General features: G+C 43.5%; 1 pseudogene; it reads right to left on the minus strand.

Annotated features, from left to right (window-relative positions):
• Positions 1–1,051: 1,051 nt before the first annotated feature.
• LOC128053356 (ubiquitin carboxyl-terminal hydrolase 46-like) lies at positions 1,052–25,971 on the minus strand (annotated as a pseudogene).
• Between the last annotated feature and the right edge of the window lie 1,882 nt (positions 25,972–27,853).

Below are 27,853 nucleotides of genomic sequence, written 5' to 3' on the forward strand. Positions count from 1 at the left end.
TATGCTGTCTAGGTTTGTCATAGCTTTTCTTCCAAGGAGCAAGCATCTTTGAATTTTGTGGTTGCAGTCACCAACCACAGTGATACTGGAGCCCAAGAAAATAAAGTCTGCAACTGTTTCCCCATCTATTTGCTGTGAAGAGATGGGACCGGATGCCATGATCTTAGTTTTCTGAATGCTGGGCTTTAAGCCAGCTTTTTCCCTCTCCTCTTTCACTTTTATGAAGAGGCTCCTTAGTTTCTCTTCTCTTTCTGCCATTCAATTTAGTTCAGTTCAGTCACTCAGTTGCGTCCAACTCTTTGCAACCCCATGGACTGCAGCACACCAGCCTTCCCTGTCTATCATCAACTCCTGGAGCTTGCTCAAACTCATGTCCATTGAGTCGGTGATGCCATCCAACCATCTCATCCTCTCTTGTCCCCTTCTCCTCCTACCTTCAATCTTTCCCAGCATCAGGGTCTTTTCCAGGGAGTCAATTCTTCATCAGCTGGGCAAGATATTGGAGCTTCAGCATCAGTCCTTCTAATGAATATTTAAGATTGATTTCCTTTAGGATGGACTGGTTTGACTTTCTTGATGTCCAAGGGACTCTCAAGAGTTTTCTCCAACACCACAATTCAAAAGCATCAATTCTTCGGCACTCAGCCTTGTTTATAGTCCAACTCTCACATCTATATATAGCTACGGAAAAACCATAGCTTTGACTAGATTAGAGTAGTATCATCTGCATATCTGAGGTTGTTAATATTTCTCCCAGCAATCTTGATTTCAATTCTAAAATTAGCAAATGTCATTCGCCTAAACCTTACTACGATCTGACTGCAGTTAACACTACCTCAGACTAACGTAAAACCACGAGTAGGGCTGCATGTAGGAAAATGAAGGGGAGCTAGGGGGAAGGCGGAGGAGTCACACAGCCAGACCCCCGAGATGCAGAGTACACTGCTGGTGGGCCTCTGGGGGGGATGGGTGTCTGCAGAGAAACGTCTGCAGCTCAGAGTGCTTTGAACATTTCCCCCCATTCCGATGAGTCCCACAGTCCTTAAAGTTATTATCTTGATGGACAGAATAAAATATATCCAGATTCTGAATTTTTTTATATCTGCAGTCAGGCCATAGAATTCTTCAGTAGCTTGGGCACCCATTTTCTCTACCACATCATCATCAAACAAAAGCTAGAAGCCATGACTTTTCACCACAGGAAAATGGACATAAAGCCACGATTAGGAGCGCTGCCCCAGTGGACCGCCAGCACAGCCAGGGCGTACACGCAGGCCAGATGCTCATGTCACTGCAGGCGTTGGAGAGCTGCAGTCCCAGCAGGAAGACCACCTGCTAAGATCGTTTGGTGTACATGGAGCTGCTCCACATACTTGTACCGCTTGACGTGCAAGGCCAAAGTCATGGGCAGCTTTCTGACGCGCATCCTTTGCTGGGCCTGCAACCTGCTGCATGACAAAATTCTTGTCCACAACAGTGTTTCTGTGTTGCTGAAGTCTCTCAGACAGGCAGCAATAGATATATTCTGCTCCACATAGACACAAAGGTCAAGAAAATCTTCATCTTTTGCTACAAACAGTTTCACAGCTCAAGCATCAAGTTTCACGGGTGAGTGCTCCCTGAGAAATCTCATGGACACAAGTGAGTTCTGGTTTATCATTCTCTGCTGGTAGGCTGAGAATGGGGTCGCTGAGAGTCAGATACGACTAAGCGACTTCACTTTCATGTTTCACTTTCATGCATTGGAGAAGGAAATGGCAGCCCACTCCAGTGTTCTTGCCTGGAGAATCCCAGGGACCGGGGAGCCTGGTGGGCTGCCGTCTGTGGGGTCACACAGAGTCGGACACGACTGAAGCGACTTAGCAGCAGCAGCAGCAGCAGTTCCTTCACACTGCCATTTTTTAACCTCCCATTTAGTTTCTTCTCTCCCTGCAGGATGTTCCCATTCAGCAAATGATTTAAACGTTCATGAGCATCCTGCTACATGTAATTGTCTAAGAGATCGCTTTTGTGTCTCAACCTCGAAATGCACTTCTTTGGTGGGGTCACACTAACCTTCTCCAGAGTGGCAATGCTGTGGAAACGGTCTCCCAGACAGGTCAACAAGTTTTCCTTCTTTCTGGGTTGGGCCTTGTATGCCAGGACATTCTCCCAGAACCTCTGGTGGGAGTTCAAGGCTGCAGCACGGAATCACAGCAGCATGTGTTTCTGAAGTTGATCAATTCAAAGCATTGTTCATTGATTGGAAACTGCACTGAATCAATGTCTTTTTCCAGAGTAGAGGCATTGGGTGCCCTTTGAGGCACCACTCAAAATATTTGAGAAGGAGGAACACAGGTGTCCTTCTCTGTCAAATCATCACAGAATACTGCAAGCATATTATAGGTGGAGGCAATGTTTCAGACAGCCATTAGTCTAAGCGATCCCACACCACCATCTTTATAAGGTGAAAACAGGACTGGCCACAGTGGAGTGTTCAAGGGGAGGCCAGGCATGGTGGTCCTGGCAGTGGGGAGGTGAGCTGGGGTTAAGCTTTCAGCTTGATGGATAACTTCTTAACAGCAAAAGCGAAGGAGAGAAGACAATAGAAGCCCAGGTGAATACAAAAATCACATTTCCAAGGTCTGAGAGGAAATAGTTTACCAAAGAACAATCTTTCAAGTAAAAGTGTAAAATCATGAAATTATTTTTTTCAGATTAAAAAACAACCAAGGAGGTTTACAAGCTTTATTAAAGAAAAACTCCAAAAGGTGTACCTTAAGCAACAGAAATACCATCTTTTCATGTTCCTTTGAAGGTATCAGTGATAGCAACAGAAATGAGGGTAAAGCCAGATAAGGATCAACTAAATAAAACCATAATTATAACAAAGTCTCATTTAGTAGAAATTAACAAAATAAAAAGACAGAACTAAAATCCTGGACAATAATATGTGAAATGGGAGTTAAGTTTCTAAGGCCCTTGTGTTTTGAAGATAATAGCAAATATGTAAACTAACTTTCAACATTGTTAAGCATGCGTCTTTCCTTACATTTCCAGACCAATCGTGACAACCATAGAGACTATTAATGCCACACTAGTGGGGGCAGAGAGGGGCTGGGGACACAGAATGAAGACTTCGTGTACCTGGTCTCCGTGCAAGCCATCAGCACCCTCCTCACCAGGGTTGCCCTGCGGTGCAAAGAAAGATGAGAACATTAGGCAAAGAGGACCAGGGTATGTGTTCTTGTTCTGATGTTAATTTCTTTGCTAAGTTTGTTCTCAGTTGGTACAAGAATCTAGACCTCCTGAAACAACATTTATATACTGCATTCAAGCATTAAAAAGCAGTAATTATTTTCTTCCTGAGGTGGATAGTAGCTCTATGTACTGTTTTTCCTGACAGTTCAGCTGTTAAAGAAAAGGAACTCAGATTTTGAATGGAAAGAAAGACTTCCTTTAAAATTTTTACACTGGAACAAGTACTGTAACTCCCTCACAAGACTGAATGAAACATTCCTCACAGGTTGTCTACATGCTAACATTGGTCCTTTTGCCATTGGGTATACTTTTTTTTTCATAGTTTTACATTCTTTTATTCTGAAACTAAGGCACACAAAAGCAACCTGAGAATATGCCACTGACTATTTTTTTAGTTTAAAAAGACTGGCAAATATCCCTGAATTAATCTGCATAATGGAAACTTGGATGATTTCAGAAGAAGTAGGAATTAAATGAGTGTATATGCATCTTGAAAGACTTAAAAAAAAAAAAAACTTCTTTAGAAAAGAACTGAAACACTGGGGCTAACTAGTGATGAAAGTAAAAACTGGCAGCTGCATTGTGATGGTTCATCAAGCATTCCATCACTTTCAAATTATGGATCCCTCATTTTGCCAACTATCTCAGTGAATGAAGTTGCTCAGTCATGTCCAACTCTTTGCGACCCCATGGACTGTAGCCTACCAGGCTCCTCCATCCTTGGGGTTTTCCAGGCAAGAGTACTGGAGTGGGTTGCCATTTCCTTCTCCAGGGGATCTTCCCAATCCAGGGATTGAACCCAGGTCTCCTGCAGTGTAGGCAGACGCTTTACCACCTGAGCCACCAGGGAAACTCTTTTGAAGAAAAGAGTTTATAAAGCATCTTTTGAAGAAAAATATTTGAAGTTCTGCAAGGAAAATAAGATGCATGTCACATATGTGGGATGGTTGGTTGATTTACTCCTACTGGTCACACAAGGAAATCAAATTTCAGACATTTTTTTAGCAAACATACGGCTGAGTTAGAGAATGAATATGAGCACACGAAACTGCTGGGCTAAAATTACATGCTGTGTTGGACACAGGCTATAGGGGTGGATCAGAACCAGGAGACCTGAGTAGAGGAGTTCTATCAATGGCACCCCACTCCGGTACTCTTGCCTGGAAAATCCCATGGACAGAGCAGCCTGGTGGGCTGCAGTCCATGGGGTCGCTAAGAGTCGGACACGACTGAGTGACTTTACTTTCACTTTCCACTTTCCTGCGTTGGAGAAGGAAATGGCAACCCAGTCCAGTGTTCTTGCCTGGAGAATCCCAGGGACGGGGGAGCCTGGTGGGCTGCCGTCTATGGGGTCGCACAGAGTCAGACACGACTGAAGTGACTTAGCAGCAGCAGCAGCAGCAGCCATTGTTTGACTTTTCACCACTTTGTAACCATTCCCAAGGGTAATGTGGGGAACAGAGAAGTACCTAATAAATTTTTCTGAATGAATGGACAAGCAAATGGATACTTTGCTTCTGAATACAAAGTCATTCCCTACGATGCCAGCTCCTTTGTAGCCCTGTGCTAGCATCTCTCTCCTACTTGACACCGAGCTTGACCAGACCTTCCTGACCACGCCTTGAATTCAGGACCAACTCTTCCAAATAAACATGACAAACAGATGGCTCAATTTTTACAGAATTAGCAAGGCTTAAAAGTTATCACATAGACCCAAGACGTAAGACTGAAATACATGCCTTACAATTAGCCATTCATTAGCGTGGCAGTTTGGCCATTAATAGCATCTGACATATTCCTTTTTCTGAAAGCTTTAAGTCCCACCTCACTCAAGGAGGGAAAAACAAGTGAATTTGTTATTGCGTTTCCCAAAGAATCAGTTCTCCAGTTTGAAAAGAGTAAGGAAGGTCACTCACTTTTTCTCCTGAAAAACCTCTTGCTCCCTAAAGTTAAGAAGAAATAAAAAAGACTAAGATTGAATGAGGCTTTTAAACTATTGTTTAACTTAGAGAATCATATGTCCCTAATTTCAAGAAAATGTAATTTTTTAGATCAAAATGAAGATTTCTCCTCCAGTAACCATAATGGACATTGCAGCACTGATCACTACCACTTCCCTGAACCTATGATGTGAAGAAAATTGCACCTTGCCACTCCTCACACAGTAAGGGCTGAGCTGGAAACAGTAGTGACTTTCCACTTATAACAATCATATTTTGTCACACAAAAATGAGAATACACTGAATAACAAGCATGAGAAGGCTTCCAGGAACAACAGGATAAATTCATTGAAAGAGAAACATTAGAATATGCAGAATATGGTCATTGTGATCAGAAAAACTCTATAGGACTCTGAAGTTGCAGACAAGACTTTCTAGCCTTACTGAAGGAGACTGTCTAATCCTGGAAAGTTAAGAAACATTTAAGGCAACAATGCCCCACCCATCAGCCTTTAATGTTTTAAGGATCTCAGGCCCCGCCTCCAGCTGCCAGTTCTGACTCTTCTCCTGAGGGTTCTTTCTTGGAACCAGAGTCTGTCCACACACAAGGCTGTCCAGAAGTACTGGGGAATTAATGCCCCTTGAGAGCAGCCCTCAGCTAATGCCTGACAGCATTTGGGTGCCTGAATACCCCCACCCCCTCACCCTCGAGTGGGATAACACTGAAGTGCACGTTTGTTCCACGCTGGCTCCCACCATTCCCCAGAAGAATTAAGCTCCGTCCACCCACAGTGGTTACTGAACAACAAGGCAGCCTTTTGAGACCACCTTCCCTTAAGGCAATGGCACCCCACTCCAGCACTCTTGCCTGGAAAATCCCATGGACAGAGGAGCCTGGTGGGCTGCTGTCCATGGGGTCGCAAAGAATCAGACACGACTGAGCGACTTCACTTTCACTTTTCACTTTCCTGCATCGGAGAAGGAAATGGCAGCCCACTCCAGTGTTCTTGCCTGGAGAATCCCAGAGATGGGGGAGCCTGGTGGGCTGCCGTCTATGGGGTGGCACAGAGTCGGACACGACTGAGGCGACTTAGCAGCAGCAGCAGCAGCAGTCCCTTCCATCTCACTTCTCCACGTCTCACACTCCACTACCAGTGTTTACTTTGGTCCCCTCCCAACAAGCTATTTACATTGGATTCCTTTGCTCAGGCTCTACTTCTATTTCCAGGAAACCGTCCCTGTGAGAAAGAGTGAAAACACCACAGCTATGTTGAAGAATTAAGATTTTCCTTAAATTCAAGGGATAAAACAGAGACAAGGAAAGAATGCTGCAGCTCAAGGCCGCACTCACCTTGGGACCTCGTGCACCCCAGCAACCTTCCTCACCTCGGGGTCCAGAAAGCCCTCAGGGGCCTCTTTCTCCCTGTGGAATAATGACACACACAGAGACAATCCAGCAGCTATCTCAACCACCCCCCAATCGGCTCCAACTAGCGATAACGGCCATCCGAAAGACTAAAATACGACAGGATCCTTACAAGTCCTTCCACGTCCTCTAAGACCCGACTGGATCACCTGCAAGGCAATCAGAATGTTCATCCAGCAACTGCCCACACTGCGGACTCCGAAGCATGCAAATCCAAGATATCTAGATTTTTAATCCATTCAGTCAAGCCACACTGGGAAAACTTAAGCACTCAAACAAAACAGGTGTGCTTGAACATTTCCTCCAGGCAGCTGAAACTAGATGAGTGTTTCCCTGTGCTCCACAGAGAATAAATCACAGTTTAACTCTGTCCTCTTGGTGAAATCCGGCTCACCCCTAAGGTGCAGACCATATATCACCTCTTCTCCTGAGAGGCTGTTTCTGCTATACTGTGTCGCTGTTTTCTGTGTTATATTCCGGCTGTAGCAGGAGTTCTTGGAGACAAGGACAACGTCTCACTTCTTTGTCTCTGGGTTTCCAGCCATAAGCATACTGCCTGGCACACAGGATCATTCAATCAAGACTTTTTGAATCCTGCTAACTAACTAACTAATACTAACTAATATGATCTCTTGATCTAATACTGGAGGCAAAGGGGGATGGTAAATATCATGCCTTTTGCCAAACTGATTCAAGGTAAAGTAGCAAGAGGTGTATATCCCATGAGGCTTTCATCAAAAGAGGGTCTGCAAACATGAACAGCTGACTTTGACTTAATGAGGCCAGATAACTTCCCTAGATACACTGCCCAGGACAGTAAAAGGGAACATGGAACAGTGAGAGGTGCTCTGGGTCTAGAATGAAAGGACCTGGAATTGGGTCCTATTGTAATAGAGAACAAACTTTGTATTGTGTTACAAGTATAGGGCTTTCCAGGCGGCGCTAGTGGTAAAGAACCTACCTGCCAATCCAGGAGATAGAGAGATGCAGGTTTGATCCCTAGGTCTGGAAGAGCCCCTGGAGGAGGGAAAGGCAGCCCACTTGGCATTCTTGCCTGGAGACTCCCATGGACAGAGGAGCCCAGCGGGCGGGCTGTAGTCTATAAGGCTGCAAAGAGTCAGACCTGACTGAAGTGGCCTAACACATACCCCCATACAGACAAGTAAATCGCTAAAGGATGTCACCTATAAATTGGACATAGCAGCCTCTCTCAGGGAACCCTACCTCCCATGCCTGTGTATGCATGCTCAGTCGCGTCTGACTCTGCAATCCCATGGACTATAGCCCGCCAGGCTCCTCTGTCCATGGGATTTCCCAGGCAAGAGTACTGGAGTGGGTTTGCCATTTCCTCCTCCAGGGACCTTTCCAACCCAGGGATCTAACCCAGGTCTCCTGTGTCTCCTGCACAAACCACAAATGTCAGATTTTTTCCCCTTCTCTATACAAAATTAAAAGGTTCCTTTTAAAACTTGTGCTGTCATGATGACACCTGGTTCTGCCTAAACTTAACTTTTCTCAAACCTTTAGCTAACCAATGCATTTTTCTTATGGAAATGTTCTTCTTAAGCTATGTTAGTAAACTATGTATTTGCCTTGGAATCTGCCTTTCTTCGAGTAGGTTCTGCCTAAAACCCAAAGCTTCAACAGATAATGGCTCAACAAACCAGTACATCTTACTCATGGAAATGTTCTCTTAAGCTATGTTAATGAAACAATGCATTTGCTTGGAAATCTGCCTTTCTTTAAGATTCATGTCAACTGTTCTACGGCCAGGGATGACTCACCTTGTGCCAATGCCATCTCAAAATGCATGTTGTGGGAGAGGCGCCTGATGCATCTCTCTCAGTTTTGAGGTGATTCTTTAACAGATACATAACTCCTTGATAAAAACTAGCAAGGGGGGGCACTATTTTTGCCCCCTTCTTATGCCTATGTCAGAAGCTTCCTCTATCCTTTATACTTTAATAAAACTTTATTACACAAATGGAAGAAACGCAAGCTGGAATCAAGATTCCCAGGAGAAATATCAATAACCTCAGATATGCAGATGACACCACCCTTATGGCAGAAAGTGAAGAGGAGCTAAAAAGCCTCTTGATGAAAGTGAAAAACAAGAGCGAAAAAGTTGGCTTAAAGCTCAACATTCAGAAAATGAAGACCATGGCATCCGGTCCCATCACTCCATGGGAAATAGATGGAGAAACAGTGGAAACAGTGTCAGACTTTATTTTGGGGGGCTCCAAAATCACTGCAGATGGTGATTGCAGCCACGAAATTAAAAGACACTTACTCCTTGGAAGAAAAGTTATGACCAACCTAGATAGCATATTCAAAAGCAGAGACATTACTTTGCCGACTAAGGTCCGTCTAGTCAAGGCTATGGTTTTTCCTGTGGTCATGTATGGATGTGAGCGTTGGACTGTGAAGAAGGCTAGGTGCCAAAGAATTGATGCTTTTGAACTATGGTGTTGGAGAAGACTCTTGAGAGTCCCTTGGACTGCAAGGAGATCCAACCGGTCCATTCTGAAGGAGATCAGCCCTGGGATTTCTTTGGAAGGAATGATGCTAAAGCTGAAACTCCAGTACTTTGGCCACCTCATGCGAAGAGCTGACTCATTGAAAAGACTCTGATGCTGGGAGGGATTGGGGGCAGGAGGACAAGGGGACGACAGAGGATGAGACGGCTGGATGGCATCACCGACTCGATGGACGTGAGTCTGAGTGAGATGGTGATGAACAGGGAGGCCTGGCGTGCTGCGATTCATGGGGTCGCAGAGAGTCAGGCACGACTGAGCGACTGAACTGAACTGAACACAAAAGTTTCAAGTGATCAAGCCTCATCGCTGACCCCAGATCAAAATCCTCTCCTCCAGAGGTCAAGAATCCTGGCATGGCTCACAGCTCACGGCTGCAACCTTTCAACAGGAAACCTCCTGACCAGGCTCACCTGTGGGTGGCTGCAGGAGGAATAAGCTAACACATCCCCTCTAGAAGCTGACAGGAACCTGGAGGTGTTTGACTTTACTCCTTCCCCTTTCAGCATAAAAGAAGCCAGAATTCTACCTCCGGCAAGACAGTTCTTTGGGAGATGAGTCCACTCTCTTCTCGGTCTGCCAGCTATACAAATAAAGTTGCTATTCCTTGCCCCAACAACTCATCTCTGAATTTATGGGCCTATCATGAGGTGAGCAGCATAAGCTTGGACTCAGTAACACCAATTCTGCTTGTTTTGTGAGTACATTACTCTGTAAATTAGTTTCCTCCTCTGATAAAATTTGATGAATCTGGGTAATAGTGATTCTTCTGATTCTTTGAATCATTTGCAGGATTGCTGCAATGAATACATGAAATGCTACCTTGGAAGTACTCCTCAAATTGCATGGAGAAGGCAAATGAGGTGTTTTACACCTAACAGACAGCAAGAGATAATAAGACAAGCACAGGTTCTGGCTTCAGACAGATGTCAGTTCCGGTACACCTCCAACCCTTTGAGGAGTTCAGGATTTGGGGGTCCTGAGCCACTTGTCTTCTTGGAGGACCTTGAAATAAACCTTTCTCTGCTCCAAGCTGGCTTTTGGTTTATTGGGCCTCACTGTGTATTGGGCACACAGACTTACATTCAGTAACAATTACGCTGGGTGAAATAAGACAAAAACATGGTATGATTCTGTTTAATGAGGCACTTAGGGTAGTCAGCTTCAGAGAGACAGAGAGGAATAGTGGCTGCCAGGGGCTGAGCAGAGAGGAGATAGGGAGTTAGCATTTAATAGGTACAGAGTTCCAGCTTGCAAAATGGAAAGCTTTCCGGAGAAGGACGGTGGGGATGACTCCACAGCATGGGGGCACTCACCCCCACTGAGCTGAACGTTTAATAATGGCGGCGATATAAGGTTGATATTATGTGTGTTTCATCACAGCTGAAAATTAGAAAGAAGAGTGTGAAGGAAAAGACCCCCCACTCCTATGACTTCTATTTTTAGTTTCTAAAGTTCCACTTGATGTACAGATATGATTGTGTGGGGCTTTTTCTTTTTTTAAAATTAGTCCTCAGAAAAGAGTATTCCCAAATTTGAATCTTCCAAAGTCTTTACAAAGTTTCTCATATTTGGAAGACCCTCTCCATTACTTAACTTTGAGCAGCATTGTATTGACACCCAGTCAGAGAGTTAATTTGAGATATTTATGGGGTGTTTGGAGAAGGCAATGGCAACCCACTCCAGTACTCTTGCCTGGAAAATCCCATGGACGGAGGAGCCTGGTGGGCTGCAGTCTATGGGGTCGCACAGAGTCGGACATGACTGAGCGACTTCACTTTCACTTTTCACTTTCATGCATTGGAGAAGGAAATGGCAACCCACTCCAGTGTTCTTGCCTGGAGAATCCCAGGGATGGGAGAGCCTGGTGGGTTGCCATCTATAGGGTCACACAGAGTCGGACACAACTAAAGCAGCTTAGCAGCAGCAGCATAGGGTGTTTATGGAGGTCACCCAGCAGATGAGTTTAAAAAGGAAAAAAAAGGGCTGGGGAGTTTGGTGGTAAGGAACTCTAACAGACATTATTACAATTTAAAATGTTAGCTACCATGAAACATTGGCACTAGTGGTAAAGAACCTGCCTGCCAGGGCAGGAGACAGAAGAGACAAGAGTTTAATCCCTGGGGTGGGAAGCTCCCCTGGAGCAGGGCGTGGCACCCACTCCAGTATTATTGCCTGAGAATCCCCATGGACAGAGGAGCCTGGAGGGCTACAGTCCCCAGGGTCGCAAGGAGTTAAACAGGACTGAAGCACCTGAAATAAGACTTGTAACAATCACTTTTACAAACAATAAATTTGTGATTACACAGTGGAAACCATAAAGATATTCTTAGAAGAAAAGTGATCAAAGGGTTTTTGAAGCTGAACGTAAAATGTGCAAGGACAATCTTCAACAACAGACTTAAAAGTGAATACAATATACCCTAGAAAGCCAGGTGACTTGCTTCCACGAAGTGGCTGCAATAAAGCTAAAGTAACTGACAGAGAAACTATATGGGAAGAATTTTTAATAAAATGGTTTGATAAAACATGAGAAAGAGAAAAAAGTAATTTCTAATTTAGTATACTTTTTACATAATGAAAGACTTTAAAATGTTTATGTGTAACTAAGTTAAATATTATAAGTAGACATTGGTCTCATTCACCTACATCTCTGGAAGTTCATTTTTTCGAACTGGGCAAAACAATTTTAGGATGTTCTCATGAGAAAATAACGACTTCCCTGGTGGCTCAGATGGAAAAGGGTCTGCGTAGAATGCAGGAGAAAATAGGAATTGTCTTAAAATGGGCATATATGTTAAATTGTTTTGAGAACAAAATTCGGGCTTACTGAGTTTCTTATTCAGAGTTTAGTTCTATCCTGTTTAAAAATCGGTGTTCTATTGCTCACAGCAGTTGCTTTATTAAAGCTAACAATTACAGTCATGACTTAATGGAAAGAATTACATCACTAAAAGCTGTTCAAATGTTGGACTGGTGCAAGTTATTACATGAGAAAAGGAATTAGAAGAAGAAAAGTATCTTTATGTTGCAAATGAAAAGAAAAAAATGTATATACAATGGATAGTGTGGTGCCTCTGGCAGGTAGGAAGCTCTTGACAAATTTTACCTGTTTTTGTTACTATGCAAGTGATGTAACTATGTTTTGTGACTTTAGATAATCTGACTGATTTGACATAAACAAAGACTCGATCTGTGCCTAGTAAACCACCATCTCATTATGGGATGTTCAGTCACTGAGTCGTGTCCAACTCTTTGCTACCACGTGGACTGCAGCACGCCAGGCTTCCCTGTCCTCACTATCACCCAAAGTTGCTCAAACTCATGTCCACTGAGTAGACGACGCCATCCAACCATCTCATCATCTATCGCCCCCTCTCCTCCTACCCTCAATCTTTCTCAGCATCAAGGTGTTTTCCAATGAGTCAGTTCTTCACATCAGGTGGCCAAAATATTGGACTTTCAGCATCAGTTCTTTCAATGAATATTGAGGGTTGATTTTCTTTAGGATTGACTGGTTTGATTTCCATGCTATCCAAGGAATTCTCAACACCACAGTTTGAAAGCATCAATTCTTCAATGCTCAGCCTTCCTTATGGTCCAACTTTCACACCCATAGTAAATACTGGGAAAACCATAGCTTTGACGTTCATCATATGGACCTTAATCAGCAAAGGGATGCCTCTGTTGTTTAATACGCTATCTAGGTTTTTCAAAGCTTTTCTTCCTAGGAGCAAGCATCTTTTAATTTCATGGCTGCAGTCACTAAGTTCTAAGTTCTAAGTTTAGTCACTCAGTTGTGTCCGACTTTTTGTGACCACATGAATCACAGTACGCCAGGCCTCCCTGTCCATCACCAACTCCCAGAGTTCACTCAGACTAACATCCATCGAGTCAGTGATGCCATCCAGCCATCTCATCCTCGGTTGTCCCCTTCTCCTCCTGCCCCCAATCCCTCCCAGCATCAGAGTCTTCTCCAATGAGTCAACTCTTCACATGAGGTGGCCAAAAATGGACTTTCAGCGTTAGCATCATTCCTTCCAAAGAAATCCCAGGGTTGACCTCCTTTAGAATGGACTGGTTGAATCTCCTTGCAGTCCAAGGGACTCTCAAGAGTCTTCTCCAACACCACAGTTCAAGAGCATCAATTCTTTGGCACCTAGCCTTCTTCACAGTCCAACTCTCCCATCCATACATGACCACAGGAAAAACCATAGCCTTGACTAGACGGACCCTAGTCGGCAAAGTAATGTCTCTGCTTTTGAACATGTTATCTAGGTTGGTCATAATTTTTCTTCCAAGGAGTAAGCGTCTTTTAATTTCATGGCTGCAGTCACCATCTGCAGTGATTTTGGAGCTCCAAAAAATAAAGTCTGACACTGTTTCCACTGTTTCCCCATCTATTTCCCATGAAGTGATGTGACCACATGCCATGATCTTCCTTTTCTGAATGTTGAGCTTTATTTAAGCCAACTTTTTCACTCTTCACTTTCACTTTCATCAAGAGGCTTTGTAGTTCATCTTCACTTTCTGCCATAAGGGTGGTGTCATCTGCATATCTGAGGCTACTGACATTTCTCCCGGCAATCTTGATTCCAGCTTGTGTTTCTTTCAGTCCAGCATTTCACATGACGTACTCTGCATAGAAGTTAAATAAGCAGGGTGACGATACACAGCCTTGACGCACTCCTTTTCCTACTTGGAACCAGTCTGTTGTTCCATGTCCAGTTCTAACTGTTGCTTCCTGACCTGCATACAGATTTCTCAAGAGGCAGGTCAGGTGGTCTGGTATTCCTATCTCTTTCAGAATTTTCCACAGTTTCTTGTGATCCACACAGTCAAAGGCTTTGGCATAGTCAATAAAGCAGAAATAGATGTTTTTCTGGAACTCTCGTGCTTTTTCCATGATCCAGCAGATGTTGACAATTTGATCTCTGGTTCCTCTGCCTTGTCTAAAACCAGCTTGACCATCAGGGAGTTCACAGTTCACGTATTGCTGAAGTCTGGCTTGGAGAATTTTGAGAATTACTTTACTAGCATGTGAGATGAGTGCAATTGTGCGGTAGTTTGAGCATTTTTTTGCATTGCCTTTTTTGGGATTGGAATGAAAACTGACCTTTTCCAGTCCTGTGGCCACTGCTGAGTTTTCCAAATTTGCTGGCCTATTGAGTGCAGCACTTTCACAGCATCATCTTTTAGGATTTGAAATAGCTCTACTGGAATGCCATCACCTCCACTAGCTTTGTTTGTAGTGATGCTTTCTAAGGCCCACTTGACTTCACATTCCAAGATGTCTGGCTCTAGATGAGTGATCACACCATTGTGATTATCTGGGTCATGAAGATCTTTTTTGTACAGTTCTTCCATGTATTCTTGCCACCTCTTCTTAATATCGTCTGCTTCTGTTAGGTCCATACCATTTCTGTCCTTTATCGAGCCCATCTTTGCATGAAATGTTCCCTTGGTATCTCTAATTTTCTTGAAGAGATCTCTAGTCTTTCCCATTCTATTGTTTTCCTCTATTTCTTTGCAGTGATCACTGAAGAAGGCTTTCTTATCTCTTCTTGCTATTCTTTGGAACTCTGCATTCAGATGCTTGTATCTTTCCTTTTCTCCTTTGCCTTTCGCTTCTCTTCTTTTCACAGCTATTTGTAAGGCCTCCCCAGACAGCCATTTTGCTTTTTTGCATTTCTTTTCCATGGGGATGGTCTTGATCCCTGTCTCCTTTACAATGTCACGAACCTCCATCCATAGTTCATCAGGTACTCTGTCTGTCAGATCTAGTCCCTTAAATCTATTTCTCACTTCCATTGTATAATCATAAGGGATTTGATTTAGGTCATACCTGATTGGTCTCGCGGTTTTCCCTACTTTCTTCAATTTAAGTCTGAATTTGGCAATAAGGAGTTCATGATCTGAGCCACAGTTAGCTCCCACTCTTGTTTTTGCTGACTGTATAGAGCTTCTCCATCTTTGGGTGCAAAGAATATAATCAATCTGATTTCAGTGTTGACCATCTGGTGATGTCCATATGTAGAGTCTTCTCTTGTGTTGTTGGAAGAAGGTGTTTGCTATGACCAGTGCATTTTCTTGGCAAAACTCAATTAGTCTTTGCCCTGCTTCATTCCGCATTCCAAGGCCAAATTTGCCTGTTACTCCAGGTGTTTCTTGACTTCCTACTTTTGCATTCCAGTCCCATATAATGAAAAGGACATCTTTTTTGGGTGTTAGTTCTAAAAGGTCTTGCAGGTCTTCATAGAACCATTCAACTTCAGTTTCTTCAGCGTTACTGGTTGGGGCATAGACTTGGATTACTGTGATATTGAATGGTTTGCCTTGAAGACGAACAGAGATCAGTCTGTCATTTTTGAGATTGCATCCAAGTACTGCATTTCGGACTCTTTTGTTGACCATGATGGCTACTCCATTTCTTCTGAGCGATTCCTGCCCGCAGTAGTAGATACGATCAATGGTCATCTGAGTTAAATTCACCCATTCCAGTCCATTTTAGTTCGCTGATAGAATGTTGACTTTCACTCTTGCCATCTCCTGTTTGACCACTTCCAATTTGCCTTGATTCATGGACCTGACATTCCAGGTTCCTATGCAATATTGCTCTTTACAGCATCGGACCTTGCTTCTATTACCAGTCACATCCACAGCTGGGTATTGTTTTTTCTTTGGCTCCATCCCTTCATTCTTTCTGGAGTTATTTCTCCACTGATCTCCAGTAGCATATTGGGCACCTACTGACCTGGGGAGTTCCTCTTTCAGTATCCTATCATTTTGCCTTTTCATACTGTTCATGGGGTTCTCAAGGCAAGAATACTGAAGTGGTTTGCCATTCCCTTCTCCAGTGGACCATATTCTGTCAGGCCTCTCCACCATGACCCACTGGTCTTGGGTTGCCCTGCAGGCATGACTTGGTTTCATTGAGTTAGACAAGGCTGTGGTCCTAGTGTGATTAGATTGACTAGTTTTCTGCGAGTATGGTTTCAATGTGTCTGCCCTCCACTATTAATGTACCAGCTAACATAGAACTGGAGATAACTACAAATCCTAATTTATTAAATGGCTCAAAATGACCTGAGAAGACAAGCTGGAATCCTGTACCTCTGCTCTTCTCCAGGATAATCACAGACAATAAAAATTTAACAGAACAAACAACAAACAAGCAAAAATAAATAGGACTTTGGTTCCTGAAGAACTGAACTGCTTAAGGACATTCCATAATCCATGCTTATTTTAAAAAGATAATTCTATACATGTACTCTTTTCAATTGATTTCTTTTCAACATTTACTTATTTGGCAAGGCCAGGTCTCAGTTGTGGCTTGAGAACTCTTAGGTGTGGCATACGGGATCTACTTCCTCACCAGGGATCAAACCCTGGATCCTCTACACTGGGAGTATGGAGTCTTAAACACAGACCACCAGGGAAGTCCCTCAGTTGATTTCTGAATTACCAAAGGCACTGAAAAGTAGTGATATTCTTGAGATTTGTTGTTGTTCAGTTGCTAAGTCATGTCAGACTCTGCAGCTCCATGGGCGATAGCATGCCAGCAGAGAAGGCAATGGCAGCCCACTCCAGTGTTCCGGCCTGGAGAATCTCAGGGATGCGGGAGCCTGTTGGGCTGCTGTCTATGGGGTCACACAGAGTCAGACACGACTGAAGCGACTTAGCAGCAGCAGCAGCAACAGCATAGCATGCCAGACTCTCCTGTCCTTTACTGTCTCCCAGAGTTTGCTGATTCATGTCCACTGACTCAGTGATGTTATCTAACCATCTCATCCTCTGTCATCCCCTTCTCCTTTGCCTTCCATCTTTTCCAGCATCAGGGTCTTTTCCAATGAGTCAGCTGTTCACATCAGGTGGCCAAAGTACTGGAGCTTCAGCTTCAGCATCAGTCCTTCCAATGAATATTCATGGTTGATTTCCTTTAGGATTGATTCTTGAGATAGTAGAATCAAAAATGTTCATTTAATACTCTAAAAAATTGGCTCTGGCTTTGACACCAATCTGCTGGGAAGTTCAAACTCTGCCTCCATTATTTCCCATCTGTGCTTCATAACTTCTCTCTTATTTTTCTCCCCTGGAAACTTAAGTATCATAATGAGAGGGCAACAGGTAGGAAGGCTGCTGCTGCTGCTAAGTCACCTCAGTCCTGTCCGACTCTGTGCGACCCCATAGATGGCAGCCCACCAGGCTCCCATGTCCCTGGGATTCTCAAGGCAAGAACACTGGAGTGGGTTGCCATTTCCTTCTCCAGTGCATGAGAGTGAAAAGTGAAAGTGAAGTCACTCAGTCGTGTCCAACTCCTAGCGACCCCATGGACTGTAGCCCACCAGGCTCCTCCGTCCATGGGATTTTCCAGGCAAGAGTACTGGAGTGGGGTGCCATTGCCTTCTCTGGTAGGAAGGCTAGGGCTCCCCAACTGGAGGAAATAATCTGTAAGGGGCAGACTTTTTTTCTCTTTCTCTATGCAAAATTAAAAGGAGGTTTCTTTTAAATTCTTTGTTGCCATGAGGACACCTAGTTCTGCCTGAACTTAACTTTCTTCAAACCTTGAGCCTACCAAAGTGTTTTTCTTATGGAAATGTTTTTCTTAAGCTATGTTAATGAATTATGTATTTGCCTTGGAATCTGCCTTTCTTCAAATCTGTGCCACCTAAGACTCAAACCTTGAACCAATAACAGCTCAACAAACCAGTACATCTTACTCATGGGAATGTTCTCTTAAGCTATGTTAATGAAACTATGCATTTGCTTGGAAATCTGCCTTTCTTTAAGATTCATGTCAATTGTTTTATGACTGGGGATGACGTACCTTCTGCCAATACTATCTCAAAATGCATATTGTGGGAGAGGCGCCTGATGCAATTCTCTCAGTTTCGAGGTGCTTCTTTATCTGATTAGCAACTTGCTAACAGATATATAACTCCTTGCTAAAAACTAGCAAGGGGGCACTCTTACTGCCCTCTTCTGATGTCTGTGTCAGGAGCTTCCTCTATGCTTTTCATACTTTAATAAAATTTTATTACACAAATGATTCCAGCCTCATCTCTCAGATCAAAATCCTCTCCTCCGGAGGTCACAAATCCTGATGTAGCTCACAGCACACAGTCGCAACCTTTCAATAACAGCATCTGCTCCACATGGGGTTGATGTAGGATTGTTGGACTTTATGCATTTCGATTTTTAGAGCCCAAGAAGAGGGAATCTGTCTATACTTCCACCTTTTCCCCTTCTATTTGCCATGAAGTAATAAGGCTGGATGCCATGATCCTAGTTTTTTAAATATTTAGTCTTAAGCTGGCTCTTACACTCTCCTCTCTCCTCCTTCACCCTCATCAAGAAGCTCTTTAGTTCCTCTTCGCTTCCTGCCATTAGCATGGTATCATCTGCCTATCTGAGCTTGTTGATGTTTCTCCCATTTATCTTGATTCCAACTTGTAACTCATGCAGTCTGGCTTTTCTCATGATGTGCTCAGCGTATCAGTTAACCAAACAGGGTGACAGCAGACAGCCCTGTCGTACTCCTTTCTCAATCCTGAATCGATCGGTTGTTCCATACAGGGTTCTAACTGTTGTTTGTTGACCCTCATACAGCTTTCTTAGAAGACAGGTAAGATGGTCTGGTATTCCCATCTCTTTACGAGCTTTCCACAATTTGTCATGATCCACACAGTCAAAGGCTTTAGCGTAGTTGATTAAACAGAGGTAGATTCTTTTCTGGAATTTCCTTGCTTTCTCTTTGATCCAGCAAATGTTGGGAATTAAATCTTTGGTTTCTCTGCCTTTCCTAAACCCAGCTTGGACATCTGGAAGTTCTTGGTTCTCATAATGCTGAAGCCTAGCATGTAAGATTTTAAGCGTGACCTTTCTAGCATGGGAGATGAGTAGAATTGTCTGATGGTTAGAACATTCTTTCTGGCTTCCCTGATAGCTCAGTTGGTAAAGAATCCGCCTGCAATGCTGGAGACCCAGGTTTGATTCCTGGGTCAGGAAGATCTGCTGGAGAAGGGATAGGCTACCCACCAATGTATTCTTGGCCTTCCCCTGTGGCTCAGCTGGTAAAGAATCTGCCTGCAATGCAGGAGACCTGGATTCGATCCCTGGGTTGTGAAGATCCCCTGGAGAAGGGAAAGCCTACCCACTCCAGTATTCTGGCCTGGAAAATTCCATAGACTGTACAGTCCATGGGGTCACAAAGAGTCAGACACGACTGAGACTTTCACTTCACTGGAACATTCTTTAGTAGTACCCTTCTTGGGAATTGGGGTGATTGACCTTTTCCAGTCCTGTGGCCACTGCTGGGTCTTCCAGACCACTGCCTTGTCGTGGTGATGGGGCTTGCGTAACTCAGTGAAGCTATGAACCATGCTATGTAGGGCCACCCAAGACAGACAAGTCATACTGGAGAGTTCTGACAAAACATGACCCACTGGAGGAGGGAATGGCAAACCACCCCAGTGTACTTGCAGTGAGAACCTCATGAATTGTATTAAAAAGACAAAAAGACTAAAAAATAAAAAACAAAACTAGACACACAACTAATTCTAATTATTTCTAAATGCCGTGAACTGATATCAGACATCTGTGGGCTACATTCATCTCACACCCTGCCAGGTCTGAGCCACTAGTTTCTGCTTGCTTTACCCCTTCCCATCATTCCAGGGCGTCTCACCAAAGAGAGGAGCAAATACTGACCCCTGGGACACAGTGGTGAGCAGAAACAGACACCACCTCCTGTCATGAGGCTGCAAAAATGCCAGTTCCCCCAAACTCCTGGCGTATCCCTTAAGATGAGTAGATACACACTACTATGCATAAAGTAGACAACCAACGAGAATCTGCCACATAGCACAGGAAACTATTCAATATCACGTAATAAACTATACGGGGAAAGAATCTGAAGAAGCATATACATGTATATGTACGAAATGCACTTGGCCGCACACCTGAAATTAACACAGCATTGTAAATCGACTCTCCTTCAATAAAAAAAGAAAATAAAAATATTAATAATTTACTTAAATTTGTCATCAATAAACAAAACCTCAGTGTGATGGCAGTTTCCTCATACCTACATTAACGAGAGAATTTTCTAGAATTGGAGAAAGCGTGCCCGCAGACTTTGCTCTGGAACTGTCAGTCTGCCAGTCTTGAATCCTTGCAAGCCACCTGGCAGAGACTGGGTGACAAAGAGGGGCTAAGAGTTCTTACCCAAGAGCTGTGCTCTGCTCAGTCCATCAGTCGTGTCCAGCTCTTTGCAACTCCATGAACTGTAGCCCATCAGGCTCCTCTGTCCATGGGGATTTGCCAGGCGAGAATACTGGAGTGGGTTGCCATGCCCTCCTCCAGGGGATTTTCCCAACCCAAGGACCGAACCCAGGTCTCCTGCACTGCAGGCAGATACTTTACCGTCTGAGTCACCAGGGAAGCCCAAGAATACTGGAATGGGTAGCCTAGCCCTTCGCCAGGGGATCTTCCTGATCCAGGAGTCAAACTGGGGTCTCCTGCATTGCAGGCAGATTCTTTACCAGCTGAGCCATCAGGGAAGCCCACGAAAGAGCTAAGTACCCCTTAATCACATCTCACCACCGCAGGTGGGTGTGAAGTTGATAAAGGAAAAAGTGCACAAAGTTAGAGATCAACTAAACCCCACGGTGTTGGTGGTGTGGCCACCCGTTCACTAGGACTAGATCAGGAGAGTTTGGAACTAAAAAATCTAAATTAGTACCCACTGGAATGACTAAAATTAATAAGGCTGACAATATGAAGTGTCGATGAGAATTTGGAGCAACTGGAACCTACATGTAGCTGGTGGGAGTGTAAATTACTATAATCATCTTTAAAAACTGTCTTTAAAACTGATCATATGCATATCTTCTGATTCAGCAATCCCCTTCCCAGATATCTACCCAGGAGAAATGAGTGCTTGTGTCCACTAACAGCCAAGTATAAAAAACATGTACTTAGCAACTTTATTCATCACAGCTCAAAACTGGAAACAACCAAATGTCTACTAAGATGAGAATTCCCTGGTGGTCCAGTGGTTAGGCGGGCCTTCCCCGGTGGCTCAGCAGTAAAGAATCTGCCTGCAACGCAGGAGACCCCGGTTTAATCCCTGGCTTGGGAAGATCCCCTGGAGAAGGAGATGGCAAGCCACTCCACTATTCTTGCCTGGAGAATCCCACGGACAGAGAAGCCTGGTGGGCTACAGTCCATGGAGTCGCAAGAGTCGGACGTAATTGAGTGACTAAACCACCACCAGCACCAGCGGTTTAGGACTGAGCGCTTTCACTGCCAGGGCCTTGGTTCAGTCCCGGGTCAGGCAACTGAGATCCCATAAGCTGGCAGGCACAGCACCAAGAATAGAATGATAAATTATCCCATATGCACACAAATGAATATCATAGTTTCAAAAGCTAAACCAAAACTACGGATAAATCTCTAACGTACAATGATGAGTTAAAGAAACCGGACTAAAAGAGCACGCAACTGCATGAAATCAAATAACAGGTAAAACTAATTTACAGCGAATGAAGTTAGAACAGCTGTCATTTCTGGGAGAAGGGAGATACTGCCTAAGCGGTGACATGGGGGAGTCTTCTAGGATGTAGGAGATGTTTTCTATTTTAAATTGGGTGCAGTTAAGTGGGCACACAAATGGAAGCATTTATTAAGGTATACACATTAAGACTGGTGCACTTTTCTAAATGATTATTGTAACTAAATTTTTAAAGATTGAGAATCCTTATGGCATATGTAATTTGGAGCTGGATAGACTAGCAAAATAGTGACTATTACTAAATTTTATGAGAAATTGTTCAGACTATTGACTCCTACAGCAATCCCTAGAACATGAGAGAGGGGACTTTGGGAAAGGATACATATATATTAATATTTATTTGTTGCATTTGTGTGTTAATCACTCAGTTGTGTCCAACTCTTCGTGACCCCACAGACTGTAACCCGCCAGGCTCCTCTGTCCACGGAATTCTCCAGACATGAATACTGGATTGGGTAGCCATTCTCTTCTCCAGGGGATCTTCCTGACCCTGGGATTGAACCCAGGTCTCACGCATTGCAGGCAGATTCTTTGCAGTCTGAATCATAGTATACCACTTTCCAAGGGATTATGAATATTCTTTGTATATCACTTTCCAAGGTATGTGTGCGCATGTTTCATTTAAAAAAAAAACAAACAGAATTCGGCAAACACAGGGGTAGTCTGCTCAGAGCTCCAAGAAAGAACTCTATGGCTAGCCACTGACCTCCAGATGTTAACCCCTTCACATCTGCTTCAGTTCTCAGCAGAGAGCATGCTTATCTCCGAAAAGCCCCTAGCCAATAACCTAGCAAGGCAGCAATACCAAGCCTGGCCACGTGTGCCCAAAGCGGGACACACCCCCAGGGCAGTGCTTGCTGGGAGTCCCCATGAGACTGAACAGCTATTGTCAGGCCTGCATGGCAGGCAGACAGCTCTCCTTCCCAGGCTTTATTCCTCCCAATCTCTCTCACTAACTTTCCAAGTAAGGTTCCTTTTTGTCCATTTCAACCTCTCTTTTTTTTCATTTTTCTAAATTTATGTTTAATGAGAGGATAATTGCTTTACAATGTGGAGTTGGTTTCTGCCACACAGCTACGTGGTGAATCAGCCATAGTGTCAGTAGCTCAGTCGTGTCCGACTCTTTGCGACCCCATGGACTGTAGCCCTCCAGCTCTTTTGTCCACAGGATTCTCCAGGCAAGAATACTGGAGTGGGTCACCATTCCCTTCTCCAGGGGATCTTCCTGTCCCAGGGATCGAACAAGGGTCTCCTGCATGGCAGGCAGATTCTCTACTGTCTGAGCCACCAGGGAATCAGCCGTAGGCACACATATATCCCTTCCCTCCTGAGCCTCCCTCCTGCCTCCCCATCCCACCCCTGCAGGTCATCACAGAGCCCGGGCTGAGCCCCCCATGCTGCACAGCAGCTCCCCACTAGCTGTCTCGCTCACACACGGCAGCGCATACACTTCAATGCTGGTCTCTCAATCTGACCCACCCTCTCCTTTCCCGAGATTCCCTGAGAACCCAACATGTGACATACGAACAGAACACCGCCAACATACTGCTTGAGAAGCAAATGTTCCAGTCTGAAATGCACTGATGGAAAGTCTTAGGATAATGCTACCAACAAAAATATATTAGCCGTGTCGATGGAAATAATCAGTAAGCAATCTAACAGGAAAAGAAAATAGTTATTTATGCACCAAACTGAGAACTGCTGCCCTGGGATGCAGCCTCTCAGATAACTCTGAGGAACTGCTCCAGAGAAGTATGGTATATCTTGTCAGAAAAAGAACATCAAACAAGTCAAGGATACCTTCCTTAAAGGTTTAAAAAAAAAAAAAAAGAAAAAACAGACCAGCTGCACCCAGAGAGTCAGCATGACCTTGGTACCTGGGAAGGGAGTCTTATCATCAAAGGAAGACCAGCATTGTATCCCAGGAAGGGAGGCATTTAATCTGTTCTTTATTTCTGGTCAGTGTTCAATCTTCTTTAATAATTAAATCAGCAAAAATAATCAAGTGGCCAAATTATTATAACTGCTAAAATCCCCAGATTGTGTGTGTGTGTGTGCATGTGTGCACATGTTTGACTCTCTGCAACCACATGAATTCTGTAGTCAAATCCAAATTTAACTGGCTTGAAAGAGATTATTCAGAAAATGATTAGTTGTCACAACAGGAAGCAGTATCATTTTCTCTTTTTCTACCTGACTGCTATCACTTTTCCCAAGAAGAGTAAATTTTCATTCCTCTAAGTCAGTTATTTAATCTGAACCTCCCTATCAGTTCCTACCATGTTCTATTAACATCAATTATTTTCCTTACTGCTGCAGGAAAAAAAAATCCTTTAAGTCTGAATTTATTGTATATTCCCCAAATTAATTGTACCTCTTTTCAAGAGAAAGTTCTTGTTCTCAAATAACAATTTCTTCAAAATTTATATAATTTTTATGCTTTTGGCTAGTTTTATTTTTTTAACTAATTAATTTTTATTAGAGTATAGTTACTTTACAATGTTGTCTTGTTTCTACTGAATGCATGCAATTTTAGTGTTATTATTTATGCTATTATGTCTTTGAATAAATAAATGAGTGAATAAAAAAATTAAAGCAGATGTGTAATGTATGTTTGATAGGCCACAAACAGCCTGCTCAAGTTAGCATAAAATTTTAGTTAAATCATATATAAACCAAAATGACTTCCTCATACCTCAGAGTGTAAAAATTTATTTCATCAGCCACATGTGTAATTTTAAATTTTCTAGTAAGCATAATGTTCCACAGAACAAATATTTTAAAAAGAAACAAAACCGGTGAAGCTGGATTTTTAAATATATTTTATTGAATCCAATATATTTAGCATGTTATCATTTCAACAGGTAATCAGTAGAAAAATAATGAGATATCCTGCTTTCTCTTTTGTGCTGTCTTTGAGATACAGTGTAAACTGTATGATTCAGCACGTCTCAGTCTGGACTAGGCACACTTCAAGTGCTTCCAAAGAGGAGACGTCTGCCCCAAACAGAGACTGGGGAGTGTTGGTGACGAAGGGAAAGCGTGGAAATCACAGAATAAATCAACAGAACTGCTTCCTTCTGAAGGTCTGATGAAGGAGCTTCACCACACCGGCCCTTCTCTGTTTCACTTCTGTGGGGTAAATCATTGTGCATGCCGCTTCAGTTGTGTTCAACTCTGTGACCCCATGGACTATAGCTCTCCAGGCTCCTCTGTCCGTGGGGTTCTCCAGGCAAGAACACTGGAGTAGGTGGCCACCTCCTCCCCCAGGGGATCTTCCTGACCCCGGGATCCAACCCGAGTCTCTTACGTCTCCTGCATCGGCAGGCGGGTTCTTTACCACTAGCACCGCCTGGGCAGCCCTTATCCCATAGGCAGATCATTATCAGATATCAAACTTGGGCTTGCTTCCTCAGACTCACGACGGTGCGGCCACTTGACATGCCATTGTTCTCTTCGTTTCTACTTCCGTCACCGGGCAGAACTGTCAGTGACACTGCTGCCTACATGGGTAACCCAGCCGTTGTGCTCTGAGGTCAGCCGAATGCTGTCCAGCAGGAGGAGGTGGTCGTGGACCTCTTTGGGGATCTCGAAAATTATGGACTGTATTTCAGGGAAAATAAAAGTCAACAGAATTTTGCATCTCATTACATGGGATTCACGATACTCCTGAAGCAGTATATGCCCTCTAGAAAGTGAAAGAAAGTGAAGTCGCTCAGTTGTGTTGGACTCTTTGCTACCCCATGGACTGTAACCAATCAGGCTCCTCTGTCCATGGGATTTTCCAGGCAATAGCACTGGAGTGGATTGCATTTCCTTCTCCAGCAGATCTTCCCGACCCAGGGATCGAACCCAAGTCTCAGATCATCTATTTAGTCTCCAGTTTAGGTAGCGCTTGTGGTAAAGAACCCAGTCTGTCAGTGCAGGAGACTGGGGTTTGATCCTTGGGTCAGGAAGATCCCCTGCAGGAGGGCATGGAAACCAACTTTAGTATTCTTGTCTGGAGAGTTCCCTGGACAGAGAAGCCTGGCAGGCTACAGTCCGTACAGTCGCAAAGAGTCAGACACAACTGAAGCACACACACAGTCTTTAGTTTATTATTTCTTCCATAGAACGAAGTCCAGTTACCTTTAAATACCAAGCGAGGTCTCCCGTGATCCAGTCCCTGCCACTGGCCTTGTCTCCTGCTGCTTGTCCACTGTTCACAGGCGTTCCTTTTGAAATGACATTGACTCGCTTCGCAGTTTCTCTCTGCATTCACACATCTTGTTCCCTCTACTAAAAGCCCTATCTCGCTTCCCAGGTGTACCCCTCTGCAGCTCAAACATCACCTCTGAAAACCTTCCCTGACTCATCTTCTTACCATCATTAAGTCAGTAACTTCTGCTATGCCTATGCTCCCATGCAATACTTCTAACCTCACATTTGGTACTCTTTGATACAACCATTTGCTTAAATGTCTGTCTGCTTCCACAAAACCGTGAGCATCTTTAGAGTAGAGCCTGTGTTTTCCACATTGTATTCCTCTCACCTTGCATAGTATCTGGAATCAACTGATGTTGGTAAAATATTGTGTACAAAAATAGAATTATCTAACCTTCAGAAACAGCTTAAATAGTGAGATGCTGGCAGAAATGTACAAATTTCACATATTCATCTTATACCAAGGATATTTGCTTGGGTCTTGAAGAAAGCTTGATTTCCCAGAAAGTTTAAATGTGAGAAGAAAAAAAGCAGTTTTCTCTGCCTATTCTTTCCCTTTTATTTAGAAGTGAATTCTGGATGGTTCTTTAAAAAAAAATCAAGTCAACAAATATTAAAGGAACACCACCTCTGTTGAGAGTACATTTTCCTCTGTTATCTGGTTCCTTCCTGAAAAGCCGTGTACAAGTCCACAGCCATGTGATGTACCAGGACACGGGGAGACAGGAAAAAAAAAATGGAAATGCTCAGTAAGCTAGGAACTAGCTGATGACTCACTGAGATGGAGAATTTTGTTAACATGTCAAAGGCAGGCAATCTTGACCACATTAGGTGTCCTCATTGCTGTGTGATTAGAAATTATATTATTCAATAGTTAAAATCATAAACTGATGAATTTTGTTACTTTAAAAAATTTTATTTTATTGAAGCATAGTTGACTTACAATGTTGTGTTTATTTCTGTCATACAACAAAGTGATTCATATATACACACATACATTCTTTTTCATATTCTTTTCTATTATGGTTTATCACAGGATACAGAATATTGTTCTCTGTGCTATACAATACAGCATTGCTGTTTATTCATCCTATATATAATAGTTTGTGTCTGCTAAACCCAAACCCCCAATCCTTCTCCGTATCTTCCCCCTTAGCAACCACAAATCTGTTCTCTATGTCTGTGAGTCTCTCTTTCATACCTAAGTTCACTGCATCATATTTTAGATACAACATTTAAGTGATGTCATATATCTGTCTTTCTCTTTCTGACTTACTTCACTTAGTGTGATAATCTCCAGGTCTTACACATGTTGCTGCACATGGCATTATTTCATTCCTTTTTATGTCTGAGTAGTATTCCACTATGTAGCCATTCATCTGTGGATGGACACTTAGGTTGCTTCCATGTCTAGGCTATCGTAAATAGTGTTGTTACTGATACCGCTAGGTGGTGTTTCAAGGACAGCGGGACTTTGATGAGCTCCAGTCTCAGTGCAGAAAGAGTTTGCCAAGAAGCAAAGTGATAGATAAGTGATTTATTAGACGAGGATGCTTGTGGGACATGCAAGTGGGCGTAAAAGAGGGGAACGCACCTGAGAACTTAGTGGGCTACAGTTTTAAAGTCCAACGAAAAGTAGGCTGGGGGAAAGACCACCTTCTTCCTCACCTCGAGTAGAACATCATGATTCTATTGTCAGCTCTTCCTCCATGTCAAGCAGGGGAGTTTTCTTGTCCCCCTGTAATCAAGTGTGGACTTGTCATGGCACAGAGAAATGAACAAAAAGGCAGTAACATATACTACAAATGGTAAACCATCTCACGTTTTAGTATAATCTCACCCTTTGCTTACACTTGTGTTTTTAATGCATGCAGAGAACCGTGCCCTGGGAATCACTAGCTTACTGAGCTCACTGCGAATGACGTGGGTCTCAGGC

The sequence above is a fragment of the Budorcas taxicolor genome, chromosome 1 (assembly GCF_023091745.1).
Source record: "Budorcas taxicolor isolate Tak-1 chromosome 1, Takin1.1, whole genome shotgun sequence".
Classification (NCBI taxonomy): Eukaryota; Metazoa; Chordata; class Mammalia; order Artiodactyla; family Bovidae; genus Budorcas; species Budorcas taxicolor.